This window comes from Falco punctatus, assembly GCF_963210335.1.
Source record: "Falco punctatus genome assembly, chromosome: 1".
NCBI classification, from domain to species: Eukaryota; Metazoa; Chordata; class Aves; order Falconiformes; family Falconidae; genus Falco; species Falco punctatus.
Window position 1 is genome coordinate 78,739,003 of NC_137580.1, and position 14,446 is coordinate 78,753,448.

A 14,446-nucleotide genomic window follows, 5' to 3' on the forward strand; every position below is an offset into this window, starting at 1 on the left:
ATTTGGGAATAGGGTCTCCTTTCCTTCCTCCAAAGATGCCTGAGCTACCTTCCTCTTGTCAGTTTTGTTCACAGTTTTACATAAAACATCTGCACATGAGTAATTACTGAAGATTTTAAGTCACACAGAGCTAAGGTATCCCCTAGAAACAGAGCGGGGCCCAGGTACTAGTCTCGGGCCACTGCTGCCACATGGATTTGAACTGAGAAATGCACACCTCTTGCTGGTTGGTGGTGGAGGGCAGCTGAACAGGTTGGTGATGGATACAGGCAAAAACTTGGGCCCTCTGACACTAGAAAGTAGCCAGTAGAAACAGTACAATTCTCTGACAGTAGAAAGTACAATTTCAGGCCCCATATGTATGTGCCAACACATCTAAATCCCTTTGTGTACATAACTTTATCCTGCAGCCTGCAGACACATCAACATTGTTGCAAATTGCAACAAGCTGCACATTAGCATCCACTCAGATGATTTCTCAGATTTGGCTGCTTCACTATGATCAAAGCATCAGCATTCTACTAGCACAATATGAAAATCAAGTCTTATTTTCAAGTTTAAACTTTATAAATCCTCTCATCTTTTTCCTAGTCAGAGACAACTGTTAAATGCATTTCTTACTCAAGCAATATTTTAGGAAACTGCATTCATTCACATGCCCTAGTTAATTTTATTAAGCATCCAAGTATTATGACTTAGAATCAGCAGCAGCAGAAAAAGAGAAAAATGAGGGTAAAGACATTTACATTGGTTATTGTAACACATTTTGTTAATGGAAGGATCCTATATGTAGCTGAGAAGCTTAAAACATTTTTAGCACAAAAAAAGCAGTGGAACTGCAAAATTAAGTAAAAAGTTACTTTAAAAAAGAAAAATCGAAGAGACTCAGTGTTATGAGCCTCTAAGAAAAGAAACTGCAGAAACACATACTGCGGACTTTGCAAAATAACTACGATGCATCAACCAATACTGCATGCAGTATTTTCCACATTATTTAATTATGGTTATTGATACATACACACACAACTCAGGCCAATGCTACAAAACACAAAACCGATTTTTTATTTTTTTAAATAAAGACAGCTTAGTCAGCAAAACCTATAAATAGTATTTTGTGCCTTGAAATGCAGGCAAATTATGGGCTTTGGCTTATATATTTCTTTTCAAAAAGGATGCGACAAACAAGGAAAAAGAGGATTAACAAGTGAGTAACAGTCACTTATTTGGGAAACTATTTTATCCAATATCGATTTAACAGGAGGAGGCCAGACTAGTATCCACAATATCTAGCTCCCACTTGCACCTTTCCTGGGGCTGTACGTTTGTGCCTGTTTACTGTTGAATGCTCTGGCTCTGTATGCTGTAACATCAACTAGGAGTATACTCCTTTCTTTGGCTTGCCACTAAAATGAGCTTCGCTCATTCACTCTCTGAAGCGGAAGGAATTAAAAAGCCTTACTTTATTCATTGAAAGGATAAAACAGGAACAGTTGCAAATGGGTAATTATTTTAACTACAATTGTTGCCTTTTTTTTTCTTTTTAAATATCCACACTGACACTGAAATACAAAGCCCAGGTTATTCAAATTGAGACTAAATGTAGAGGAAGCTGACCCTTTAGGGATGATACTTAAGTACCAAAATAAATGATCGCATAAAAATTTGGTTTATAAGTAAGTATTGCTATAGGCTGATATTTGTCCTTTGTGAATCCCATCCTTTCAAACAATATTTGTATTGGCACATCATTGTCCTTTCCCACTCAGCCTCACTGGGGTTGTTGGGAACTGATGTTATTTGGGAGGTTTTATTTCTTAAAATGTCTCCCTCTGTAACGAAGCTCATAACGTAAGGGATGGCTAAGCCAAGAAAAATGTGAGCAGGGTAGAGGAAGTCACAGCCAGTACTTGTGTACACACTGACTGCAGTAAGCAGGATACTTGTCCCTGTGAGAGGTTTTGTGGCTTTGAGCAGGGTAAATGGAACACCTTTCTGTTGTGGGACTGTGAAAAAACAGAAATCTGTTCTGGTGCACCTTCTGCAACACTAAGTTCTCTACAGTCAAAGAGCAAATATAAACAAGAGTTAGGAAAGATAATTTTGACTATACACATTACACAGGCAGGAGAATATTAGTCTAAATAACAACTCGACCCCATGGAAACCACTAAAATGCTTCCTTTGAGGGGAAATGTATTCTACATACTGCTTTCAGTACTAGATTTTTTTTCAAATCAAATCTTTTTTCTTTACATCCATAATAAAAAGGGATAAATGAATAAATATGGGAAGGTTTCTGCATCAAAACATTGCCAGTGGGATCACTACTCTTTCATCCTCAACAGAATTATTTTCATGGTGTTCTTTGCAAGCATAGAGAACAATTTCATGACACCATCTGTTACTGTGTAGTACCGCACCTGCCTAGCTGTCTTCTGATGTACTATATAAAAAACCTAAATGTCATTATTGTTGTTGCAACGGACAGTAAAAATGGCAGAAAGAGACTGAAATGAAAGTTCTTACCAAAGCTTTAATCTATATGTAAAATGCAAACTTTTCTTCTGGAAGCTGATGGGGAACGTTTCCCCTCAGCTAGAGACCTCAGGCCTTGCTCTAAAGCCTCTGGCCATTCAACTAATTGTTGCTCTGGTGACCTGTGATTTCTTTCCTTGTAGTTCTGCAGAGTAAACAACGATGATTTCATTTTTGATGCATTGTGTTGTTAAAAACAGCATTTTTGCGAGAAAAAATTAAGCCGTAATATTATTGAACATCTGTCATACTGCAGCATATCGCATAAGATGTGTATCTCAGGATAGCTAACTTGCAAGGTGCTCTCATTATCCATAGCTTCCCTCCACCCCAAACTTTTTTCTAAATGGCTGAAAAGAGTCACTGTTCCTCCCCAGTTCAGTCAGAAAATCACACAATGAGAAAGTCTGCTCCTTGTCAAGCTAAGAACCTCCTACACTGCGTTAGCATGCCCCGTGACAAGTGGAGGCCAAGAGATCACACACACAGGAAAATAGACTATGGGAAAAGAATGACCTCCCTGAGGGAGTATGCGAATATAGTAAAACATGTCTGTAATCTCTCAGAAATCAATAGCATAATAATTTAGGCGTATGCTACATTTACAGTTGGATTTAATTTACCTTTTAGCAACCCACCACAAAGTAATGTTAAAGATGCAACGTGTAAGAGAACAAAACTTCCCCATAGACATTTGTTTTCTAATATAGAGATATATAAGGATAGTGCTTCTCTCATTAGAATACACGTACACATAACTGTTTCTCATGCTAGCAGATAGTTTTAAAATAAAAATAAAATGCACCTACTTACTGATAGACTTCTTAGAAGCATTACTTATTTCTGTCTCCTCTCACCGTAGACAGAAAAATACCTTCCTGCGATGTGAACGTGTCAGATAGGATTAAAAATGTTTTATTGCCATCCTCATAGTGAAAGATTGCATCCAAATGCATTAGCTTTTAACAAAAGCAATGTTCTCTTTTTTCTATTCTTTTTTCTTTAGCCATTTCTTACCATTTCTTATCTTATTTGTTGGTTTTGGCTACAAATGCAACCCCCAAATTTTCCTTCACAGCATATAATAGGACAGATCTTGATGACAGAAGCCTGAGCACCCAAACAGAAATTACAAGCTGCATTTGGTGACCAGTATGCAATGTTAAGTCTGTTGTAGAGCCTGCTAAAGCTACAATGCCCAAGGAAGGACATGAGTTTAGTGTCTTCCTTCCCAATCCTCCCTGCTGGCAGAAAAGAAGCCAAGATTTGCTACCAGCAACCTTAGGGGCTTCCTCTTATACAGCAACCACTGGTCAGACAGGCATGAGCAGGCAAGTAACAGTGACTTTCAGAGCTGGAAAGAGAGATTGAAATGTGTCACGGAAAGCGCACTTGGTGCCAGACATATCCAGGCAGGGAAGATGGAAACACATCAAACAAAGCCTCATACCTCACCCACACAAGGAGCTTTTGCTCAGATCCTTATGATTTTGAATTACAGGATTCTTAGTCTTTGAATTCACAGTTAATTTTCTGAAAGGCTGAATTAGTTCCATGGGAAGTCGTACTTTTCCAGGAGGTATAGGCATAGGCTAGAACAGACCAGTTCACTGCTCCTGAGGCACTAAGAATGCACTGGGTTAATAGTTACCACATGCACACACAAATCCCAAGAACCATTTCCCTCATCACTGAAAACATACTGGGGGAAAAAAAAAAAAAAAAAAAAAGGATACTAACAAAAAGATTTTAAAAAAAGATACTGAAAATCTTCGTCTCTAACAGCACAAATGATAAGCTGTTTCCCCGATGTGAAGGATCTTGGAGAGAAGAGTACATGAAGATGCATCTACCACATCTTACAGAAGGTCCTTACATTGCACCCTTGGTATAAGCAGAGGAAGAACAAGCATCCTGTTCAATACACACAAGACCTATTGCTATATGCATTTTCTAAACCTTTAGAATGGCAAGTTAGCAAATCCTTTTGGATTTTATTCTAGTGCTTCTGAAAGTCTTCATCAGCTCTCAGTTGAGCTTCTGCCCTCACTCCTGGCCCCAGACAACACGAACACCTAATTTTGAAAAAGTCTTGATTCTGGTATATTTTTTTTCCATATTAAGAAATCAGTCAAACAACAGACAACAAAGCCAGTCTACTATATGTTGATGACACCGTAATAGATTTTTGAACCCTGTTAAACTGTCATTTCGGGTCACAATTAAGTATTTCTGGGAGCCCCATGAAGTGCATTACTGATATACTGATACAGTACAGGAGTGCTACAGTCCCTTGCTCCAGAGCTATGAAGGGCCTTTACTCCATGAATGGAAAAAAAAGTCACAGAACCCTTTGATATTGATCCAATAAAGCCTCATCACATTCAAAGCCCCATAAATTCTGTTACTTGAAAAGCAACAGAACATACTCATGTTGCTCTCAGCAGAGGAGGTGCTAGAAAGGGCTTTCTTATTTCAAGAACTTTTGTAGAGGGACTTAAAAAAATGATGGTAAATCTTCCCTTCACATCCAATTAAGTATCAGAGAACAAAACACTGTTATCTGATTTTTGTCCATGCAATGGTGTTGCATTTCAAAGTGGTAGGGGGAAAAAAAATTTAAAATTACTCTTGTTCCTGCATTCAGAGCTGTCCACAACCAAGAATTAAAGTTTTGTCTAGATTTAGTGAAAGGACAAATCAAAACTTCCAGAGATTTGATTCTGAACAAAATACGATATGAAAGGCAAGAAATGGTTGTGTTTAACTGCTGCTCACATCTTGTTCCCCACTCTAGTAGATAATTTAGTTCTCGTTCACTGTACTGGAGTCCTTTTTACATTTAGTTATCTGAGAAATTGGTATCTCTCGGCTACTACCTGAAAATCTATTGTTACCTGTGGGTAACAAGAAGCATATTACAATGTTGTTTTCCACTGTCTTGTATATTTACTGAAAAAACTGCTACATCTTGTGGGGTCTAGAAAACCTGCAAAAATAGAGACAACTCCCCTAACTACTGAAAATAGCATTTGAAAAACAACAATCAACCAACCAAAAAACTTCAGAAACCTAGAAGCATTTGAATTTCCTTACAAATTTAACTGGTGTATCTTTTGGTACAGCCAATGCACAAAGCTATTTCATTTGTACCTATAATAGTTTCTGAATATTAATATTTCTACCATTTATTAGATACTTCTTTCTAATTATTGCTTTTAGAGGCTTTTATGGCTATATGCATGAAATGAAAAACAATTCAGAAAATGTATTTTGTAGCTTTAGATATCAAACACACTATGAGGGAGAGAAATAAATTCACCTTCTGGACCAGCAAGCCAAAGAAATAGACATAACACAGAACTGATACCAGAAAGATCCTCAAGAATTCATAAACAGAAATTATTGTTTTCTCTACATCTTTCATGGCTTTCTTTTCTGAACAGCCAGACTTCCAGACCTGGGGGCTTGCTGGGGTACCATCCCTACACTTAAGGCAGATTGAAATCTTTCACTCAAGAAGAAATTAACACGTGGCAACACACATCAGCTTTTGCTAATGAACTGTGTCAGTCAGTGTTCATTTATATTCAGAAATAAATCCCTTTTATAACATTACAGACATTATCTATACTGGATACATTTTTGCACATGCACAGGTGCACAAGACAGAATGAAGTCTAGTGCTTCTAGTAATTTTTAGCTTTTGAATAAACACCAAGCAGTCTGTTCCCCTAATTTATTTTGTAAACCATGTAAAAGATGTTATAAAATAGTAGCCTCTTAATAATTTTCTGAAGAAAACTGAAACTTCTCCGAGATTTAACTATACTTTCACTCACTATAAGCTGAGGAAATATTTGATGATTTATCATGTGCAGGCAGTCTTCTTTTATAGAGAAATACATAGTAACATATCACACCTACAGCTCAACAGCAGCACCTCCATGGTCGGACTATCTGTTTACGACTCACTGCCCATCTAATTTATACCACTGTAAATCTACAACAAGCCTTTAAAAAACACATTAAAAAAAAAAAGAAAAAAAAAGTGCAAGATTTAAAAAAGGGAAGGAAGCTTAATACAGCTCTGCTTGCTGTTTGGGGTGACTTGGCTTGATTGCAATATTAATGAGCGCACAGTAACATTTGTAAGATATAGCTCCGTTTGAGTTTCCGGAGCCCACCCACCATTTGGGGCTACAGTGTACCAGGAACACAGAGAGAGTCCAAAGCTCCATTTCTGACATGCAATTTCACCTGATTGATGGCACCATGACTGCTAACTTGATGCTTGTCTAAGGTAAAAATCACTTTTCCGGCCTGCCCTACTCTTTGGTTTTACATACCTTACATGTCCCTGTAGAGCACACATTATACAGTGGGCCTTTTATGTAGGTTTGTGTAAGGCTCCAAGGACATGGCTGTATGTTTTATTCTTTTCTTTCAAAATTTAGTTTGGTCAGGTTAATCTTTAAAGTTTACTTTATTCCAAAGAGTCCATAAGGATGAATGTTTGATTACAATGTTTAAAAGCTCTTACCCATTTCCTTATTTGCACAGGGGAGGGGAAGAAAAAAAATAATCTTTTAATGAGACATTCCCCATGATGAGAATATTATGAAGAGTTGCATACATTTTCTGTAACAGTGGCATAAGTCAAACCTTACACCAAATGTTTCACAATTTGTAGTTTCCATTACTAAGCATAAAGATAATCTCTGAGCATAATACCTTATTCTGTTTGGAGTTCAAAACACTTTTCTAGTATGCTAAGCTACTTCCCACAGACCTCACTCTCAGGAAGTTTGAATTGGCTGCTTTTCCAAAGAGGTTTGAAGGATGCCAGTGTTCTCAGCTTTGTAAACTCAAAATGAACTTGTATTCATGTTTCAGATCAAATGAAGGGCTCGAGTTTTGTATTTTATTTTTTAATCACTGCGGTAGCACTTTGGAATCCAAATACACCCTTCTTATTTTTTCCTTTGTCAGCACTCACTCTTGTATTTTGCCTAGTCCATCTACCAGAACCATTAGCTTCAGACTTTTCACAGCAAAAACAGGCAAACATGTACATCGCATTTTTAAATCGGAGGCTGGGGCAGAACTCAAAGGCTCCATAACAATAAATAAAACAAATATTAATGACCAGCTGAGATAGCTGATACACAGTGGTCTCTCCAAACACCTGAACAGATCCACTAAAACGTCTCAAATTTATTTTTTTTTCTTTCTTAGATGATGCTTATTAAATATATGTCTTAAACATTTTGAGTGGAATACTATACTAAATAGTGGTAATAACAGTACTAGCAGCAGCAATATACTTTTCTTAATTCTGGAAGAAACAAACCAAACCAACCAACCGAAACCAACCAACCAAAAAACTTCCAACTCATCGTCCCAAGGACTTCTAGAGCAGTATCAGTTCAAAAGTAAGTTTTTAAGCACAGCCACTCATGGATATAACGCAAAACAATTCTTACAAGTACCCGACGCAAATCAGTGAGAAGAAACTAATAATACAAAAGAAAACACATTTGACAAGTAACTAAAAGTCTTAGACCCAAATTCTAGCCCAGCCCTGTGGACCACTACGCAGGCTGTAGGTCTGAGAGGGTGGTCTCAGGCCCAACCAAGGACAGTCTATTATCACTATAGGTGACTTTTTCTTGATGATACGACTGACACTTGCATCCAAGCTTTAATCTGTGCTTACTGCTGCCATATTAGATGCATATCACGCTATTTCCAGGAAGTCTTTTCAGAAGACATTCAGAAAACCATAGGAGTCCACTGATATCAAACAAGGGTCAGATCCTGTAGATACATGGGCTTGTCAGCCAAGGGGGACATCGTCTACGCAGAGATACCATGAAGCAGCCATAGTTCCTATCTTTAGCTGTGAACTAACTGAAGGCAAGGGCGGCTAACATCCAGAACCACTTACTGAATTGCATTACATCAGTTTATTCTTCTGCAGAAGCAGCAAATTCTAAAGTAATAAATTTCACCCCTCTTTCAGATCCTCTCCTCTCGTACTTATGGGTGTATTCACCTTCTGGGGGAAAAAAAAAAAAAAAAAAAAAGTATGACCCAGTTGTCAGATGTGGATTTAAGAGAATACAGGATTTTCATTCAGTTGCTAGATAGGATTCCTTAAAACAGGGGGTGGAAAAATGTTCAGAATGAAAAGAAGCACACTGAGCCAATGGTGCTGCCTACTGATTGTCAGCTGGTGTACACAGCCCCTTGCACTGCTGGAGACAGCGTAACAAACTCCCCTCAGTGACTGGAAGGATGAGCAGATAAGCTGAACATATTGCTTTTGCCTTCATGCCTCGCATGTACCAGACATCACTCTAACGTAGCCAAAGACTGGCTCCTTTCAAAGCATATTTAGATATTTAATACAAATTAATTACAGCATGTAGCAACCAATGTGTATACCTAGAAATCAGACGGAAAGCCTTTCAGAACATTGAAGTGTCTCCCAAATTAGTACAGTATTGAAAGAACTGTAGGGGATAATGTTTTACACATTTTCTGTGTTTATTCATTTCAAGGGTTGGATGTTTGGGTGCTTTAGAAAAAAGCTTTAGAAGAAATTAAAAGGAAACCTTAGAAGTCTTCAAAGAAACACTGCTACTACCCAACGTAAAAGAGCACTATAAAACAGTCAGACTCACATCATTTAAAGGTTGTTTTTCATGTAACTGAGCTGCACTACAATAAATATTCTAGACAGTAGATGTCCTAACTGTAATTTGGCAACACCCTTTGGCTACACCAACCTAGTTAAATAAAGTAAGCATCAGACAGTTATAGTGTAAAATCTGTCTTTTAAGGCAAAGAAAATACTTCAATTTAAGATATGCAATAAGCAACAAACATGTACTATTAAGTTTTGCTTTTCAGATAAAATAAACATAAATGTGATTCTGCTACAAGTTTCACAGTTTGTTTTGGTTTCTTGTTGTTGTTGGGTTTTTGAGGTTTTTTTAAGTATTTGTGAGGTGTTGCTTGGCTTAATGACATGGACAGTCAAAACAATCCTTCAACTGTATTAATGTGATGTTCCCAGTCAGGGAATTTAGCAACAAAACTGGCCAATTCATTCACAAGATAAAAATAACAATACAGTTAGGGAGATCAAAGATAACCTTCATCACTGATCAGTGTTTGAAAGGCAAATCCATTTGTACTGTGTAAACACAAAGGTCAGATAAGCCTTTTTTTTTAATATAAACAGTAGGCAAAAGTGCTTTAAGAAACTGAAAGCCTGTAAATTTGAGACAATATGTATAAATGCATTCAAATTGTCTTCGTGTACATCCAGTCTATCAATCCTACCCTCCAGCCTCAAGCTTTGTTGGCCAAATAAATGCAAACAGTGCCTATATTTACTTTGTTGTAAGGAAGAAAAAAGTAAAGCAGAAGCAAATGCTGCAATTCAGAGTCCAACCATAAATAGCTTTATCTTTTAGAAAAATATAAACCATGGAACGGAGCATTTCTGGATGGCAAACACAAAGACTGGTTTTAGACAAATGCATGCAGTAGGTCTTAAAATAACTGATAGTTTTACTTTGTAGGTTTACTTCACTGTTTTTCCAAGCTATTTTGGAAACTTTTGAAATCTGTCTTCTCTGTAGACAATAAATTTCACTTGCAAGGAAAAGTTTATTCCCCCACTACATAAGTCTTTTCCATAACCAGAGACAAGCCACAGCATATTCAGGGTACCAGCTTATCATTGTCTAAAATTATCCAATATATCCAAGAGAATTTAAGTAGGCTAAAAATGTCACAGAAATAATCAATCACTCAAAGATGGAGAACTCCTTGCTTCTGGAAAATGCCAGAGATGCTGAAACAGCTTACAGAGGTCAGAAGAAAAAAAAAAAAAAAATCAATGAATTTATTCTTGATACAGAAACACTATAACAAAAGAAGAGTCAGATTTCTTGTCTGACAGATCCCAGAAATACAGGGAAACAAAGGTATTTGAATACAGACTGTCACAGTATTTTTTTTTAAAAAAACCCCACAATTAAAATATATGTCAGAGTTGCTATTAGTTTTCAGGCAAAGATTTGTGGGTTAGGAAAGTAGTGAGAGCAAGACATATTGTGGGTTTATCTGAACCGACTGCTCAGAATGGATTCACGCCTAAGCACTTGTCTCCAGCTACTCATATAACTTCAGTCTGAAGCTCACGAAATGCACAGTGGCCAAGATACGCTAAATGAAATAGTTTCTGCTCTGTACCACTGAACTCTTTGACTACATCCCTCCATGCAAACACCTGTAAGCATTGTTAACCAAAGCAAACCATGGTCTGAAAGAGGAATTACTATCGTTAGATCTGAGCAAGGTCACTAAGATCTTTTGTTTCGAACCCAGCCTAAATGAAACCATACAAGTGGGCCATGTTATGATGTCTGTTTTGAATACCTACAGATTCTGGATGTTAATTCAGAAGACAACCCATTATAAAAGAAAAGAGCAAAACGCAGAGTGAGGGTTTGGGACCACACATGCTTTGCTAGTAAGGTTATGCTCAGTATTTGAGGCTGGTAAACTTTATCAGCAAAGTTGAGGAGACTCAGGGGGACTGGGGGGGTGGAAAAGGGAAATATACCGCTATGAGCTTTTTCCTTACTGTTCCTTCCGGTCATGTCCTCACAGCTAAGCAGTTTCTCTTTCAGTAAGTCACATGACAGATGTTAACTGTTAACCCAATTTAAACTATTTTTGTTTCTTTTCCAGTACGTTCCAATCAGTGGCATGAACCATAAATAGTGCCCGGCAACTGGTGAGTTACAGATGCCCAAATACCAATTTTTCATCTCCTTTCAATATCCTTGATTCATGCATCCTGTCTGAGCTAATGTTAGTTTCCTAACTGCAGTGTGTCTGCACCCTCGGACTCCCAACAAGGGCCTGAGCCATCCTAGGAAGCTCACTCTTCGTCTCGACTTCAGCTTCACTATGCTTTTATGCTTTTACTGACTGTCTTTCAAAGTTACCTTGTTAAGCCAAACTCCACCTGGAATCTCTGGATTTACGCTGATATAGCAGTCCACTGCTTTTCCTCTAATTTTAAAATAACGCTAGACCATCACATAAACATACCATTCATTTCTGACTTTGACCTCTAAGAAAGCGAGCTACCCAGACTACCATTATTACATTGTCGCATTCTCCCGCTTGAATGAAATGCCCCCCAAAACAGGGCTGAACCAGAACAGACCCATCCCTTGTCTGTCAGGCACCTGTGTCTTTATTTGCCTGATACTCTGATGTTCTCCCTTCCAAATCGCTGTCATGTTCTAGATACTGTAGCAGTGATTTGACATTACTTAAGACCATTTGTATTTCTACAAGTATAAAGATAAAGTGCAGTGAAGGCTAGTTCAAGGTGCTGAGCTTTGAAAGTAAAAGGATGCCTGTTAGAACAGAAGGAAAAATGGAAAAAGAAAAGAAAAAAACCCGTAGATTTTAGCTCTGATTCAGGAACATCAGCCAGGAAAGAAAAGAACAGAGTTGCCAGGAAGCAAATTTTCACAAGCAAGTACCCTAGCTATGATTGAAGCACAAAGAGTTGCAGTTCTGTTGCAAGCTCATTAATAGCATTAACTAGGGATGCAAAACTGTCTTTTTTCCTCCTTTTAAGCCACACAGTTAATACAAAACTCAAATTATGGCCATTTCCTTTGTTTTGACATGCTATAGCAACAGCCAAGTAAAAGTATGTTACGAAGTTGGACAAATGCTTTATTAAACTACTAATTTCAAACTTTGGTTGTGTTCAATTCACTGTTCAGTTATTTACCAGAAACCCCTTTTCCTTACCATTGAAACCACTATGTCCTTAAATCAAAAATACTTCTTCCCAGATCTTGTGACAGGGAAATGTTCTCACCTCTATTTTACAGAAGGAACCAAGATACAAGGTCAGTACGGGAAGTCTGTGGCACAGGCAAGACCTCCAGGTTTCCTGAGACTCAGTCCAACACTTCGACCACAAAGCAAAGTACTTTCTCTGTAGTCTTTTGATCTTTTTTTTTTTTTTTTCCTTCCCTCCATCATAAATGGTTAAGCTATAAGGAATCTTTGTCTGAAGAGCAGGCTTTAAGAACAATTACACACTCTAGGATTATTTGCAAAAACTAATCAAACAAGCTTTTTTAAGCAAGTCTTGAGACTTACCCAATTCCAACTAGGTATTCAAAGCATACAAACTTATATGGAACTGTAGGCACCTATATTTTAATCATGTTTAAGTTTTAACAAATACAAACTTGAGGCCAATGAACTGTGCTGGAACAGCCCACAAAGAAACATACCATATAGCCATCTTTAGTTTTCAAAAGAGCAATGCATATACATTACTTGGGCAATGATGCAACCTAGGAGGCCAGAAGTCTACAGGGCCCTGATTATTTATTTGCTCAAGTAATGGAATATCCATCTAAGCAGTAATTCCCTCAGTCATTAAGTGGGTGGATAGCAGTGACTCACCTTAAACCACAACAGCAAGGGAAGAAATAATAACAATAGCAGCAGCTGGATACTGTAACACTTTGAGTAGGAAATTTATCTAACTTAAGGCAACAGATACAGGTGGGGTTGGTTGGTTGTTTTTTGAAAACAAAAATAACCTATTATCCCAAGGTGGTGTCCACCCAAAAGAAACAAACGCAGAAGATGAGGAACTGGAAGGGTAAATGTGAAGGCAGTAACAAAGCAGGAAAACAGATTCAGATATCAAAGATCATGTTTAGTAAGGTATAAATCGTACCTTCCTAAATGATAAATTGCTGTCCTCCTGGTTGGGAAAGAAAGTTATCATATTTTCCTTCTTCCATGGGCCATTTCTGCTGATTACTCACAATGCTTTTTCTATCTGCCAGTGGGCTGTGACAGCATTAGCCACTTTACCACCGGGCAGAGCGGTCATGCACGGAGCAGAGTCCTGCTGCAGGCTTCTGGCTGAACAAGACTTCTCTGCATCAAAGAAATCCAGCAGCAATGCTGCTGTCGAGACATTCAAAACCAGCACTAGCCATCTTCTAGTCATGCTGTGATGACCGTATGTAGCTCTTCTTCAGTTCTGTTTTTAAGCTCTGGGCACTCTCCTTTATTTGTGAAACAATAAAAATCAACATTCAAATCATACCATTTGTTTCTGATTGCACTCCTTGCACAAAATAATACAAAATTACGGATGGAGCAGTCCAGTTTGCGATAATGCAGTTCGACACTGAAGAAATGTTGAACAAAGATAAGTATCACAATCCTGCTCACCCCCCAGAAAGTGTGTGGGGTGTGCAACGCACAGCTGATTTCTACTGTGATTTTCACACTCTATTGTTGAAATGTTACAGTGAAAAAAAGAAATTAGTGGTTTCCATTCTGATTTGAAGTTGTTCAGAAAAGTCTATACTGGAATCCATGCTGTGCATCTGAATTATTCAGATGGAGTTTAATTGTCCACATTGTGAAAGGATGGCTTACAGGCCCCTTGATAGCTGAAAGGAAGCTATCAGAGATGCAGGAGAAAGAATTCATTATATTCCTCCCAGTATTTTTGTACTTCCCTATTCTTGAATCAAAGCATAGACTGCTCGTGATTATCCGTTCAAACCATTTATAATGAATTTGTGCAGATTAAGACAAGAAATCTCTTCTTCCCGGCTGTGCAAGCACTGATCACAATAGCAATCCCTAAGACCCATAATTTTCAGCTTGATTTCTGAACTTTTTCAAAACTGCATTTAACAGATCTCATACGCAGCAGAAGTTGATCCTCTCTCCTCTAAAGCAAACACAGTACTGAGGGTGAGGGGAGATAAGGCCTTCCCAAAAATAAAACCTCTTTAAAAAAAAAAAAAAAAAAAAAAAA

The 14,446-nt window shown here is 37.8% G+C and overlaps 1 long non-coding RNA gene across 1 annotated transcript; it reads left to right on the plus strand.

Moving 5' to 3' along the window:
- Nucleotides 1-342: 342 nt before the first annotated feature.
- Nucleotides 343-13,719, plus strand: LOC308062992. The gene is made up of 2 exons (XR_013927785.1): nucleotides 343-12,574; nucleotides 13,455-13,719. It is a non-coding gene; the product is annotated as an uncharacterized lncRNA (long non-coding RNA).
- Nucleotides 13,720-14,446: the final 727 nt, after the last annotated feature.